Raw genomic sequence first — 15691 nt, 5'->3', positions numbered from 1 at the left:
TCCGGTATGAATCTGATTGAAACCAGTGTGTCTGATGATGGGGAAAATGCAGATGTTTTTGCTAATGAGAGAGTAAGAGAGAGGGATACTAAAACTAAAACTCAAAGGGCAGCAATAATTAAAAAGGGAAAACAGGTTGTCGATGATCCAGAAACTAACAAGAAAGCTAGACAATAAAGGAAGATTCAAATGGGAAACTTTGCTTTGGGACTCAATCAAGTTCCTTACAACCAGCTTGAGGATTTAAAAGGTAAAAAGGCTGATGTTACATATGGCCAACTACTACAGATGAACTCATCTTTGAGGAGGCAATGGCATGGTTTGGTTAGCATCAAGAAAAGAAAAACCCAAACTGGGCATGTTGGAGTGGTATACCTATCAGATGTTAAAGACATTATACGTGTCATGGATGCATGGATACATGGAAGGAAAATTGTTCAAGTTTATGTTGATGGTGGTGCACAAGTTTATGTAATCATTGAAGAAGCAGTGTTGTAAATGCATCTTAAAATGACAGGGAAGTCACTCTTTAAGGTTAAAATGGCAAATAGCTCAAAAGTGAAATGCTTGGGAGTCATTGAGAACTTGGAGATCAACATTGAAGGCCAAAGAGCATGTTTGGATTTCCATGTTATGCCTGCAAAACTTGGGGCATATCCTCTCATTTTGGGACGACTGTGGTTGATTGGTATGAGATCCAGACAAGACTGGTATAGAGGTCAATTGGAACTCTATCTAGATAAGCCTGTTCATAAGAGGGTGATCTTTGACATGAAAACAGGGTCCATCATTCAAAGTGGACATGAAAGTGATGTTGGAGGTGATGAAAGTAGTGATTCAGAAAATTCCAGCCTTGATGAGGATGATAGAGAATGGGAAGCTAGCCTACTCTCTAGGGATGTTGATCTCTTTGGGTTGTCAATCCAGGGTTCAAAAAAATAGGAAAAAGTGGTAAATATTGTTGTAGGAAGTGCCGACTTCTTGAAGGAGATATGTGATCAGCAACCTAAAATGAATGTTGGAATGCCTAAGCTTATGAAAATATTGGGAAATGATTTGACTAATGATGAAAGAGATGAATATTTAGCCATTTTTCAGAAATACCCAAAACTGTTTGCTATAGAATACCACCAACTGAGGGGTACTAACAGCATTATGCACCATATCAAATTGAAAGAAGTGTGTAAACGAGTGGCTCAAAAACTTAGAAGGCTTGGTACAATTTAGAAAAATGTACTTAAAGCTGAAATTCAGAAGTTGCTTGATGTTGAATTTATCTATCCTGTTGATGATGTAGAATGGGTGTCTCCTGTTGTAATCAAACCAAAGAAGAATGGAAAGTGGAGAGTATGTGTTGATTTCAAGCCTCTTAATGCAGCTACTAAGAGGGACTACTGTCCTCTTCCATTTCAAGATGAGATCTTGGATCAAGTGGTTGGTCATGAATTTTATAGTGTGTGTGATGGATACTCTAGATATTTCCAAATCAAAATAGCAAAAGATGTTCATTACCCCATGGGGATGCTTCTGTTATGGAGTGATGCCTTTTGGTCTGATGAATGCATATGCTAGCGTTTCAAGATGGGTTAGTTGGGTATTTGCCCCTTTCATTGGGAAATCTTTGCGGGTATTTATGGATGACTTTTGTGTGTACAGCTCAAGGGCCTTACACTCTAAAAAGCTTGATGAATTTTTTTGCAGACTTGATGAGGATGGTGGTCAATTGAACCCTGATAAATGTAAGATAGCAAGAACTAGAGTGATACTCTTGGGTCATGAAGTGTCTGCTAATGGTTTTTCAACTGAGCCTAGTAAATTGGAGGCTTTACTTCTTATGAACTCTCCAAAAACTGTAAAAGAACTTATGAGCTTTGTTCAAAAGTTGAGGTATCTATCAAGGTCATTCCATATGCTGGTTGAATATGTATATCCTTTACAGAAAGCAACTCAAAGGGATCCTTTCGTTTGGATGCAAGCTGAAGAGGATGCATTCTTGTAGATTAAGCACTTTGCTAGTTCTTATGTCTCCAAACTGGGATGAACCTTTCTTCATTAGCATTCGTGTTGGAAAAAATGCAGTGGGAGCCGTTTTAATGCAAAAGGAAAAAGGGATGTCTTATATGAGACCGGTGTTTTATATAAGCAGATCCATTGGAGTGACTGAAAAAGCTTGGATGGAAGAAGAATTGTTGGTATGGGGGCTAGTATATGCAGTTGAAAGATGGAAATCATACTTGATTCAAAAAACATTTGTAGTACTTAGTGATTCCCAGTTGCTTCCACGAGTTTTGCGATTTGCTGAAAATGCTCCAAGAGTTACTAAGTGGCTATTGGCTTTGCAAGAATTTGAATTTACATGTTTGAAGGAGGATACTGTAAGAGCTAGCTTGGCTGATATCTTGACTTATAAAGAACCTGTTGAAAGTGCAGTCGTTATAAGACGCAAATTGATTCTGCATCCGCAAATTCATGAGGAGATGAAGGATAAAGAAGCTACCTTATTTTTTGATGGCAGTTATAGAAGAGTGCTGAAAAAGGGAGGATTGGGTTTTGTCATTATGGATGCTGAAAATCAAGAAGTATTTTTTGGAAGTCAAGAGAGTAAAGAGATACAAAGTAACAATGAAGCTGAATATGCAAGTTTACATGTTGGTCTAAAACAGTATATTCAGCTGGGATACAGAAAGATAGTTGCAAAAGAAGATGCTATGTTGGTGGTTAGACATGTTCAAAATGCTTGGAAAGCCAATAAATATATTTTGAAGGACTAGTTGTTTAAGATAAAAGGCCTCATGAGGCACTTGCAAAAATTTGAAATTTGGCATGTTGGTAGGGAAAACAACCGTAGAGCTCATGAATTGGCTGAAAATGCTCTTTCTCAGTATGTTGTTGCCATGAGGGTAGATAATCCTAGATATGAGGATAGGGAAAGCCTTCACCTGATTGAAGAGTTTCTAAAAACTGGGGAGTTAAAGTCATTGGCTGATAAATACAAAAGATATGCCATTATCAGAAAGGCCAAGGCATATGTGCTCATAAATGATCAGTTGTACATGAAGAGGATTGATAATATACTGAGAAGGGTGCTAGATAGTTCTGAGATTCCTTCTTGTTTATATTCCTATCACGAGGAAGCATCTGGTGGTCATTTTGATTTTGAGCTTACCAAAAGGAAAATTCTACTAGCAAGACTTACTTGGCCTAGTCTAAGTGTTGATGTTGCTCATTGGAGTAAAAGTTGTCATGCTTGCCAGTCATATGCAAAAAACGTACTAATTCCAAAACATGCTAAAGCCATTGTTGCCTATGGACCGTTTGAGAAGTGGGGTTTAGATTTTATTGGACCTTTGCTTGGTACAAAAACAGGAAAGCCTTACATCATTACTACAGTTTATTATATGACCAAATGGCCTGAAGCTAAGGCTACAAGGAATTGCAAGAAAGAGGATGTAACTCAATTCCTCATAGAGGATATATGCTATAGATTTGGGATACCACTAGAAATAGTGACAGATCAAGGTCCTGGCTTCAGAAATAAGCTATTGAGAGAGTTAAAAAGGAAACTAGACTTGAAACACAGATTTGCTACTCCTTATTACCCTGAGTGCAATGGATTGGTGGAAGCATTCAATGGAACGTTACAGAAGATTCTCTTTAAGTTGGTGGAAAATCATCCTAAAGATTGGGACAATTATCTACATCAAGCTTTGTGGGCTTGTAGAACAATGCAAAAGACAAGTACAAGATGCACCCCTTTTCAATTAGTATATGGTCAAGATGCTTTATTACCTATTAATGTCATGTTTCCTACGATGGAGTTTGTAAGAAAGCATCAATTAGATCAGACAAAATTGGGAATTGAGAGAGGACTGAACTTGCATACCCTATAGTTGGATAGGCAACAAGCAATGAATTGTTATGAAAAATAGATTGTGAAGAGAAAGGAACGGTTTAATACATAGCTGAAGAAGAAGAATCTTACAGAGGGAATGCTGGTTATGAGATATGACAATAGCTTGGACTCTACTTTCCAAACCAAGTTTCGAGTTAGATGGGAAGGACCTTTCCTCATAAAGTAGAAGTTTGAAAATGGGACTTACTTGCTACAAGATTTAGATGGGACTGTTCACAACAGTAGAATCAATGGGTTCCGTCTAAAGAAATATATATGCAGGATCGTGCAACTCAAGGGGATGTAAGTAATGTACATATTGTACATAAAGTAGGTTGCTTCTAGTTTACTATTTGGGGTAGATTCAGTTTTTTGAAATCTAGTGTTGATTAGATAGTTGTAAATGATGGATAGCATATTAAAAGTGTGCTTTGACACCTACTAAAGGTCTCTGTCAAGCTTGGTGTTGATCCGAGCAAGAATGCAAGAGTTATGGTCTGTGGAAGGTTGATGTCTGAAGTGGATTGCATGCAGGAATTTAGGACTATAGACTGTGCAAAGCTGTTTCAGGATAGTAGACCAAGGAATTTGACTCTGAGTTGTTCTAAAGAGTTGTGGATTGGAAAGAGAGCTACAACTTTCCTTTTTGAAGCTTGGTGATCCAAGATCTGGTTAGAAAGTTATGAGCTGTTCTCTGCTATGATCTATGAAGCAGATTTTTAGAAAAAAGGTGTTTGTCTTTGTCAGATATTTTTGAAGCTTTTAATAAAGGTTTGTTCACACTTTGTGTACCAAACCAAGGGGTGGCTAATCATGGTGAGTGAAAATGAGCAGCCGGGGACATGATGCTTCATGAAGTCAAGTGGGGTAACACATGCAAATATCATTTTTTTGCCTTTCTATGTAGCAGGAATCGAGTTGATAAACGGAAATCCCAAGTGGTATCATGCATGTTCAACACGTGGTTGAGATATTTGAATTTTGAGACATGCGCTTCATGCAGGAAGAGGAGAAAATGTGTTCTCATTTCCGATTTTGAGTCCCCGAGTGAAATTTTGCATGGCAAGGGGCATGTTTGCCATTTAGCAATTGAGGGGAAGCAAGGGGCAACTTGAAAATTAAGGGGAAAAAAATGTGAGTGGCTCTTTTTGGGGAAAAAGAGAAGAGAAGTGTTCGACACAATATAACACAATAAGCGTGAGAGAGAGAGAGAGAGAGAGAGAGATAAAGCATGAGAGAGAGAGAGAGAGAGAGAGAGAGAGAGAGAGAGAGAGAGAGAGAGAGGGAGGGAGGGAGGGAGGGAGGGAGGGAGATAGAGAGAGAGAGAGAGAGAGAGAGAGAGAGAGAGAGAGAGGAAGGGAGAAGAAGAATCTTGGAGGCTAAAGAAAGGAGAAATCTGAAGCTTGGAAGAAGAAGAACAAGCTGTCAGAAGAAAGAGACCGTGAAGTTGAAGTTATTGGAGTTGAGAAGCAGAATGGCAGAGTTGCTAAAGTCAATGGGCTGATGCGAGTTCTCAGTTCTCAGATGACGGTAATAAGAGTCTCCTTTTTGTCTTGGTTTCTTCTATTGCTTTGTGGAAAACTTACTACACCTTGATGCAGCAACCTACACTAAGAAATCATATCTTGTGTTTGTAAAGGCTGCCCCATTGACCTACATTGTTCTACCATATACTTGCACATCGCTGCAAGAGAAAACAAACCAAACATCAAATAATCTTAGTGTCTAGCATCATGGAGTAGGTTCCATATAGAAGGTACTAATTGTTCTCGTAAATATAGCACATCTAAGAAAAAATTTTCCACAACTAGTGAAGATGTCTTAGTAGGGTCTGTGATGCACCTTCAATCATCATTGATTCTATGTAGTCCACCTCACAACACTCGCTAAAGGAAGTTCAACATACCTATAATCACAAAACTCCAATCAGGCTACCCCAAAGATCTGCAACAAGTCCAGTTACATGTGCTTCTACTTCAACCCTCACCCAGATGCTAGGATTTAAATTTTTGCCTTATTCTTTATTGCAATTTATGCACTCTACTACAATCATAGCAATTAACAAGGCATGTGTCATTAGCATTACCACACCACTTGTACGAGTGGAGCAATAGAAAAAAAAGGCAAGGCAAAACCTACTTCTCGACATAGCAACTTGCACTAAAAAATCCCATCATGCATTCACGATGATTGCCCCTTATATTTTCATTGTTTCACCCCATACATGCACTCACTCTGCAAGGAGAGAAAAAACAAACATCAAATCATTTGAGTGTCTAGCATGGAGTAGGTTTCATATAAAAGGTATTATGGGCATGTGATGTACCTTTAATTGTCAATTCTATGTGGTCCACCTCACCGTGCTCGTTGAAGGAAGCTCAACATACCTGTAATCATAAAACTCCATCTAGGCTACCCCAAAGATCTGCAACAAGTTTAGTTACCTACACATCTACTTTTAATCCCCCCACTAAGATGAGATTGTGTGGCTATTTATTTTGGTCCCATTTCTCATAGATGATGGGGTTTAAGTTACTACATTGTTCTTTACTACAATCATTGGAGCCCCAAGAGAGACAACAAGGAAAAAGGGATTCTACTGCAAGAAAATCTATCTTGTAACATCAACAAGCTTTTATTTCATTCTTTTGATGACCAAAACAAAGAAAACAACAATTCTTCACGCAGCATCATAGTATATATCTCCCACGGATTTGATAGGATCAACCATAATCTTCAACAACTTCATAGAATCCATCAATAGAATAAGGAACACAAAATAATACACCACTTTTGAATGGAAATTAATCACATAGTATTCATCTTCAATGTCTTCATAGTTTTCTCTCTCAATCTCTCATATATAAATACACTGTTTTGATAGAATTGGCTATCTTTGGCTCTCTCTCTCTCTCTCTCTCTCTCTCTCTCTCTAGTACATCATCTCCTCACTAAAATAATCAATAATGACTCTCAATAATCCTTGTTAGGTCGTGGATGCACCTCCCAAGATGTATGTCTGATATGAAGAGGCACCAGAGCCACTACAGTGTCTCTTCATAGCTCACTACTGTCACTATCACTTCAGTCTTCAACAGCTGCTTCTTCCATTTGTTTTAGCTCTTTTGAACTTAGATTCATCCTTTGTAAAAGTTAGAAAACTTTTCCAAAGTCACACATACATTCTACAGAACACTTACAGAAGATCTATAGAATAGAACAGAACAGGAACAGAGCAGATATAGAACAGAGACAGAATAGATACAGAGGCTCTACAGAGGGTTACAAAAGGTCATTAGAGACAATAGATTCTCATAAATCATACTAAAACCATTCCAAACTATCAAAAAATATTCAATAAACTTCCAAAATATTTCAAACTCCATCAATCATAAATCCATGCTTCATACAGAAGAAAATCAGAACAAAACAGAAGCTATACAAAAGGTATCAGAACCAATCAGAACCTCAACAGAACCTATCAGAACATCACAGAGCCTCGTATTTCTACTAAAAATCATCATAGACTTTCAAAAAATAATCAATATCATCCAAAACACTCTCAAACACTTCCATTAACAATCATACATCACTCTAAATCCATCCAAAAATCAACCATTCAGACCTCAAAAACAATAAAAATCAATCAAAAATTCAGTCTTTTTCCACTCTCCACATATACACCAAGGAAAAGGGGATTCTACTGCAAGAAAATATATCTTGTAACATCAACAAGCTTTTATTTCATTCTTTTGATTACTAAAATAAAGAAAACAGCAAATCTTCACGCAGCATCATAGTAAATATCTCCTACGGATTTGATAGAATCAACCATAATTTTCAACATCTTCATAGAATCCATCAATAGAACAAGGAACATAAAAGAATACACCATTTTTGAATGGAAATCAATCACATAGTATTCATCTTCAATGTCTTCATAGTTTTCTCTCTCAATCTTTCATATATAGATACACTGTTTTGATAGAATTGGCTATCTCTGGCTCTCTCTCTTTCTCTCTCTCTCTCTCTCTCTCTCTGTGTCTCTCTCAATAGTACATCATCTCCTCACTACAATACTCAATAATGACTCTCAATAATCCTTCTTAGGTCATGGATGCACCTCCCAAGAGGTATGTCTGATGTGAAGAGGCACCAAAGCCACTACAGTGTCTCTTCATAGCTCACTACTATCATTGTCACTTCAGTCTTCTCTTCAGTCTTCAATAGTTGCTTCTTCCATTTTTTTTAGCTATTTTGAACTTAGATTCATCCTTTCCAAAAGTTAGAAAACTTTTCTAGAGTCACACATACATTCTATAGAACACTTACAGAAGATCTATAGAATATAACAAAACAGGAACAGAGCACATATAGAACAGAGACAGAACAGATATAGAGGCTCTACAGAAGGTTTACAGAGGGTTACAGAAGGTCATCAGAGAACAATAGATCCTCATAAATCATACTAAAACCATTCCAAACTATCAAAAACTATTCAGTAAACTTTCAAAACATTTCAACCTCCAACAATCATCAATCCATGCTTCATACAGAAGAAAATCAGAACAACAAAAGAATACACCACTTTTGTTCAATGGAAATCAATCACATAGTATTCATCTTTAATGTCTTCATAGTTTTCTCTCTCAATCTCTCATATAAAAATACACTGTTTTGATAGAATTGGCTATCTTTGGCTCTCTCTCTCTCTCTCTTAATAGTACATCATCTCCTCACTACAATACTCAATAATGACTCTCAATAATCCTTCTTAGGTCGTGGATGCACCTCCCAAGAGGTATATCTGATGTGAAGAGGCACCAAAGCCACTACAGTGTCTCTTCATAGCTCACTACTGTCACTATCACTTCATTCTTCTCTTCAGTCTTCAGCAGCTGCTTCTTCCATTTATTTTAGCTCTTTCGAACTTAGATTCATCATTTCCACAAGCTAGAAAACTTTTCCAGAGTCACATATACATTCTACAGAACACTTACAGAAGATCTATAGAACAGAACAGAACAGGAATAGAGCAGATAGAGAACATAGACAGAACAGATACAAAGGCTCTACAGAAGGTTTACAGAGGATTACAAAAGGTTATCAGAGAACAATAGATCCTCATAAATCATACTAAACCATTCCAAACTATCAAAAACTATTCAATAAACTTCCAAAATATTTCAACCTCCATCAATCATCAATCCATGCTTCATACATAAGAAAATCAGAACAAAACAGAAGCTATACAGAAGGTATCAGAACCAATCAGAACCTCAACACAACCTACAGAACATCACAGAGCCTTGTATTTTTACCAAAAATCATCATAGACTTCCAAAACATAATCAACATCATCCAAAAACTCTCAAATACTTCCATTAACAATCATACATCACTCTAAATCCATCCAAAAATCAATCATTCAGACCTTTAAAAAAACAAAAATCAATCAAAAATTCAGTCCTTTTCCACTCTCAACATATCCCCACACTTAGAAAGGAAGCGTCCTCACGACCTAAGGAAAAGAAGAATATAAGTTCAGTAAAAAGCTCAATTTGATCTTCTTTAGTATCTTCAATAATCACCCCAAACCACGACCCCAACTTATCACATGTATCTCTAGAAAATAATACTACTAAAGGAAAACTTCATTATTCATTAACACATCTGATAAACAATAAAAAGTCATGACAAATTTATAAAGGATATAAAAAGTTCTTCAACTTTCCATCGTAGGCTTGCCATCCGCCATCACCATCAATAGTTGAAAAGAGAGCTCTCGAACAAATCATTCAACTAGCATGAACTCATCACATATAAATGATTAAAACACACACACAAATATAATCATCTGAATGGCACCTCCAAAAAATGTCTCATTAAGAAGCACAAAAGATACATCCATGGGTATCAATGAAGATGATCCCTCTTGAAGGCTTGATGATTTTGAAAGCGATCTAGGGATAAAGACTCATCTACAAAGGATTTTGGAGGATTCTGAAAGAACTGAAGGTAGCACATCCGTTCTAGCAAAACAAGGTATCTGCTAGGTAGACAAAGGGCATGAAAATATAGGACATCCAACTATTGGAAATCAATGTTCACATTGACATTCATACAAAGATTTGGAATGGCCTTTTGATCGTTATAGGAATGCCTATGCATATATGCTAAGTACCAAGCAAAATGGGCTGTCAATCTCACTGAAGGATCTAGAGATTGTGAATATTGTTGAGAAAAATGGATGTAATTTTGGTATGCTTGACTAGCAGTTGTCCAGTCCCTTGGAATTAAGGGCCAATTAATCTGTGGTCCCGTGACAGAATCAGTTGAACTCCATCCTCTTCTTCTCGAAATCTATTGATCAAATCCTTCGTACCCACTAACCAACTGAGGGGGTTGAGAAATAGAAGTGGCAGGAGATGGAAGTGAAATAAGTAAAAGAGGATGAAGAGATGGGTATGAAAATCATAAAATGAGGAATAAGCTAAAGAAGGAGTGGCTGAAAATTTAAGTGAATCAGTTAGGAAAGGTGTCAATTGATAAGCAAGAAAAGTAGAAGGTATATGGATAGATGGAGAAGGACATGGAGGAGATGGGAAAAAGACTCGATCTTCAATGAAATAACAATAGGTAAAGATTGGAATTTGAGGAAAACACTGAGGTTGAAAAAGGAGAGGTAAGATAGCTGCTGAGTTGGATTCGTTGATAGTACAATAAGCTAGGAACAGAGGGACCTAAAACAGATCATCGATGGTAGGAATCAAAGAAGGATGAATAAAATTATTGGTTCTTGGAAAGATAAGCTGGGAGATCCACCCTCAGTTGGTTAGTGCTCTGTACATAAGTAGAAGCTGTATTCTGGCATTGGTTCAGGACTACAGAATCAATCATTGAATGCCATGAAGTGTCAAGACAAGTAGCCACTTTAGAAGAATAGCACTAGAACATGTCATCTATCCTCAACTCCAAATAGTTGACATATAAGGCAACTTGTAAGACCACATCCCCCACATACCAAGCCAGATCTACATCATCTAAAATTAACAAATCACCTTGTAGATACATGTAAGACAGCAACATGGTATCCATCATCACAGAATCCTCAAAGACCATATGGACAATGTCCGTCAGCAAATTAGAAGACCAAGCCCCACTCCAACCATCCTCTAGAAGAAGGAGATCCATCGTTGAGAGCATAATATAGAAGGCCAACTTCTGCAACTAATAGTGGACAAAAAAGGAATGGTCCAAAGGAACATACTCCTGAAATTGCTCAAATGTAGATCATAATAAATCCATCCTGGACTACAATCTTTCCACTTTATCTTGAAACAACGGACATAATGTGGCATGTCTCTGGAGAACTACCAAGTCTTGCTGAGATATAGAAGGAATCATAGGAATACTGGGACTTGGAGGAATGGACCATCACTGCACCAGTTGGTCCTGCAATTGCTTATTCTGGGAAGCTTGGGATTCCAATGTATTATGAGTAGTCAGCAAAGCTGACAGTTTCGCATCAAAAAAGAGTCTTAAACTCTTAAGCTTCTTTGGACATTTTCTCTTTCGCTTTCGAAACTCTAGTGACCTCTGACTGAGCCTCTACTAACTGAGTTTTCAAAGAAGATATTTCTTCTCTTTGACTCTCAATCATTTGTGTCTGCTGCTCCATATGCTTAAACAGATTAGCAAGTGTGTCTTTGGCAGAGGCTAACTCTGTGGTTGCCTTATGCAACTGGTCTTTGGATTGCATTAATTCTTCATAGAAAGAAGCATATAATTGTTGAACACAAGTTGTCACTGAGAGTTCAATAGAACTATGGATGCCGTTACAAAGGAAAGGAATGGCATCCCTTGACACTAAACTATTCAGCAAAGGAACTGATATTTCCAAAGAACCCTCTCGATGTGCCCTGGATAAGTTATTGCATGTGAGGTAGGCAGGAAGGTCACTTCTAGAGGTAGCAAGAACTGACATTGAAGGAATGATTGGTGGAACTTTATCTACCACACGCTTCAAGCGCTTCTGCTGAATGACCAATGGAGGAGGGGAATCAAGATCCTCTATGTCAATGGGTTCTGAATCCTCTAAAGGTGGAGGGGGAGGTACTGGATCATATGGAGAAGGGGGTAGCACACCCTTCTTAAGGCCTAAATATGTCAAGAAAGCATATAAATATGAACCATAAGTTACATTGGTAACATTCCCTCTGGTCATTTTGACAAAATATTGGTCCATCTTTGTAAGAAGGCTTGGGGGGTTCACTATATATATATTCTCTATATAACGTGTGTTCATGGCCTATTTATAAATATCCTAATTTGTGAAATTTTCTTGAATAAAACACAACCCTTTTCTATTCAACCTATAAGTAACCCCTTTATACAACACCCTTCTATATGTAAAAAATGTATAAAAATGGTATTTTAAAAATCCCTTATTTTGAACTCACATTATATATACATATATTCATGAGTGACCCCCTCGAGTAAGAAGGTAAGTACTCCAGTCAATCACAACTCCTTTTAACACCATCCTGGAAGTTGTGAAGAGCTCCTTGGACAAATAGTGGGATGGTGTTTTGGTAGGCATGAACCTGTCTTAGAGAAATTGGGAGACTAGCTTCTAGAGAGGATCAGTGATCATTGAGAAAGACACTCCTAAAGTGTTAATCACCTTCTTGACATCGAGGACCTCTTTAGTCTATTCTGTAATAGCTTGAGAATCTCGTCATTTGAGAATAAGTATCTGGTTGTAACAAAGGGTTCTCCTTTTTAGGAAAGAGACAAAGCCTTCCCTAACCCTCTTGGTGTCAAAACCATGGAAATACCACGAACCAAGCCCAATTTCTTACTGTATGACACAAGAAACTCATCACATAGGGCTGGATCATTTGGAATCAAAGGGAGTGAAGCAGCCACAAAAGTTTCAAGGCTAGCTTTCGGGATAGGCTCAAAAGTCAATAGGGAAGAATAATCCCTACTGATCAATGGGATATACTGAACAGGAGGAGGAGCTTGAGGCGCCATACCGATGGAATATTGGAGCCCCAAGAGGAACACCAAGGAAAAGGGAATTCTCTTGCAAGAAAATCTATCTTGTAACATCAACAAGCTTTTATTTCCTTCTTTTGATCATCAAAACAAAGGAAATAGCAAATCTTCACGCAGCATCATAGTAGATATCACGCACGGATTTGATAGAATCAACCATAATCTTCAACATCTTCATAAAATCCATCAATATAACAAAGAACACAAAAAAATATACCATCTTTAAATGGAAATCAATTACATAGTATTCATCTTCAATGTCTTCATAGTTCTCTCTCTCAATCTCTCATATACAGTTACACTGTTTTGAAAGAATTGGCTATCTCTGGCTCTCTCTCTCTCTCTCTCTATCAATAATACATCATATCCTCACTACAATACTCTCATAATAACTCTCAATAATCCTTCTTAGTTCGTGGATGCACCTCCCAAGAGGTATGTCTGATATGAAGAGTCACCAGAGCCACTACAGTGTCTTTTCATAGCTCACTACTATCACTGTCACTCAGTCTTCTCTTCAGTCTTCAGCAGCTGCTTCTTCCACTTGTTTTAGCTCTTTTGAACTTAGATTCATCCTTTCCAAAAGTTAAAAAACTTTCCCAAAGTCACACATACTTTCTACAGAATACTTACAAAAGGTCTATAGAACAGTTATAGTACAGTACTAGAGCAGCTATAGTATAGTTGCAGTATAGAGACAGAACAGAGACAGAGGCTCTATAGAAGGTCTACAGAGGGTTACAGAAGGTCATCAGAACCTCATAACTCATACTCAAACCATTGCATACTATTGAAAACTATTCAATAAGCTTCAAAAAAGATCTCAATCTTCATCAATCATCAATCCATGCTTCATACAGAAGACAATCAGAACAAAACAAAAGCTATACAGAAGGTATACAGAACCAATTAGAAGCTTAATATCCTTTTGACATAGGATAGCACCTAGCCCTTCAACTGATGCATCTGTGTGCACATGGAATTCCTTCGTCCAGTCGGGAGGCTACAAAATAGGCTCTTGGATGAGGCACTGTTTTAGGGTATTAAAAGCTTCTTCACAGTCATCAGTCCAAAGGAAATCAGATTCTTTCCTTAGGATCTTGTGTAGAGGGGTTTCCTTGGTTGAAAAATGTGCAATAAATCTTCTATAGTAGCCCACATGGCCCAGAAATCCTCTCAATTGCTTGAGGTTTGTCGGTGCTATTAAAGCGGAAACCTTTTCAATCTTTGCAGGGTCTGTTGCAATCCCTTATGCAGAGACAATATGGCCCAGGAGAACTCTTGATGAGACACCAAAGACACATTTGTTGGGGTTGAGAGAAATCCCATACTCTCGGCATCTGTCAAAACATTGCTCGAGGTGTCCCCAGTGCTCACGGATCAAGCTATAGACACAAAAGTCATCAAGATACATCTCAATGAAATCATGCAGATGATTCTGGAAGGCAGTCATCATTACTCATTGGAAGGTGGCAGGAGCATTATAGAGCCCAAATGGCATCACTCTATAGGCATAGGTCCCCCATTCTGTGGTAAAGGTTGTTTTAGATTGGTCCTCTTCTGCGATTTGGACTTGTTTATATCTGTTGAATCCATCCAAGAGGGAATACAGCTCATGGCTTGCCATTGTGTCCAACAGTTGGTCTGTAAAAGGGATAGGGAAATGATCCTTCTTCGTCTTCAAATTGAGCTTTCGAAAGTCCATACATATTCGAAGTTTCCCGTTCTTCTTGGGTCCTACCACAATGGGCATAACCCATTCCCTATTAACCACAGGATAAACGAACTCTGCTTCAAGAAGTTTCAATAGTTCAGCTTTCACTAGAGTAGAGTAATTAGAATTCATACGCCTTTGTCTTTGCCTTACAGGTTTGGCATCAGGCTCTAGGTCAATATGATGTTGGCATACCGTGGGATCAATCCCCTTTAGGTCTTTGTACAACCAAGCAAACACATGTAAATTCTCCCTTAGTAGATCTCATAAGACCACTAGTTCTTCTTCTGGAAGATTGAGACCCACTTTCAGGTGTCGTTCAGTACCATCAGTATCCAAGAACATTACTTATCTTTCACCTTCCACTTCGCGGATGAATGTTCCACGGATTGCTTCTGGATAGAGGTTTGACTCTTTTAAGAGAGTAGTATCCTCATTTGACGTTCTGTTAGAACCAGTGTCCTCCTTCTGAACAGATCTGTTGAGGTTGCTGGAAGGGTATCAAAGCTTTGTTTGCTTTTGTGTGAGTGGTAATTTCTTCTCGACTTAGGTATTCATCTTCAGAGGATGCGTCCAGGAATATCACATAGCACGAACCTTCTAGGGGCCGTGGCTCTGATGGCTTTAGCTTCTGTTGGCAAGGGGCATCATCATCATCTTTTCTCTGGACTGAACAGTTAGGGCGACAGGAGCCACTGGTAAACTTAATTTTTATGCTTTTAATCCATTTCTTGTACAGATTCTGAATACTTTGTGGTCCATTGATCACCCCAAATGGAACCATGGTCATTCCATCCAGCACCCGGAGATCTTCGGCCTCTGAGGTCTCTGTAGGAACATCAACAAGATCATCCGCTATCAAAGGAAATTATTCATCTACACTTTCATAACCTGATTTATTTTCTTCCTCATTATTTTCATTCTCTTCCTTTGGAGGCTCTGTCTCTGCTTCTGTAGAGGCTCTGTAGGAGAAGAACATATCTTCCACCTTTGCATCTGCTTTTGCTTCTGTCATTTCCTCT

This window comes from Lygodium microphyllum, chromosome 16, assembly GCF_053477565.2.
Source record: "Lygodium microphyllum isolate KBCC chromosome 16, Lygodium_microphyllum_v1.1.10, whole genome shotgun sequence".
NCBI lineage: Eukaryota > Viridiplantae > Streptophyta > Polypodiopsida > Schizaeales > Lygodiaceae > Lygodium > Lygodium microphyllum.
The sequence above is the reverse complement of the archived record's forward strand: the minus strand, read 5'-3'. Positions refer to the sequence as shown.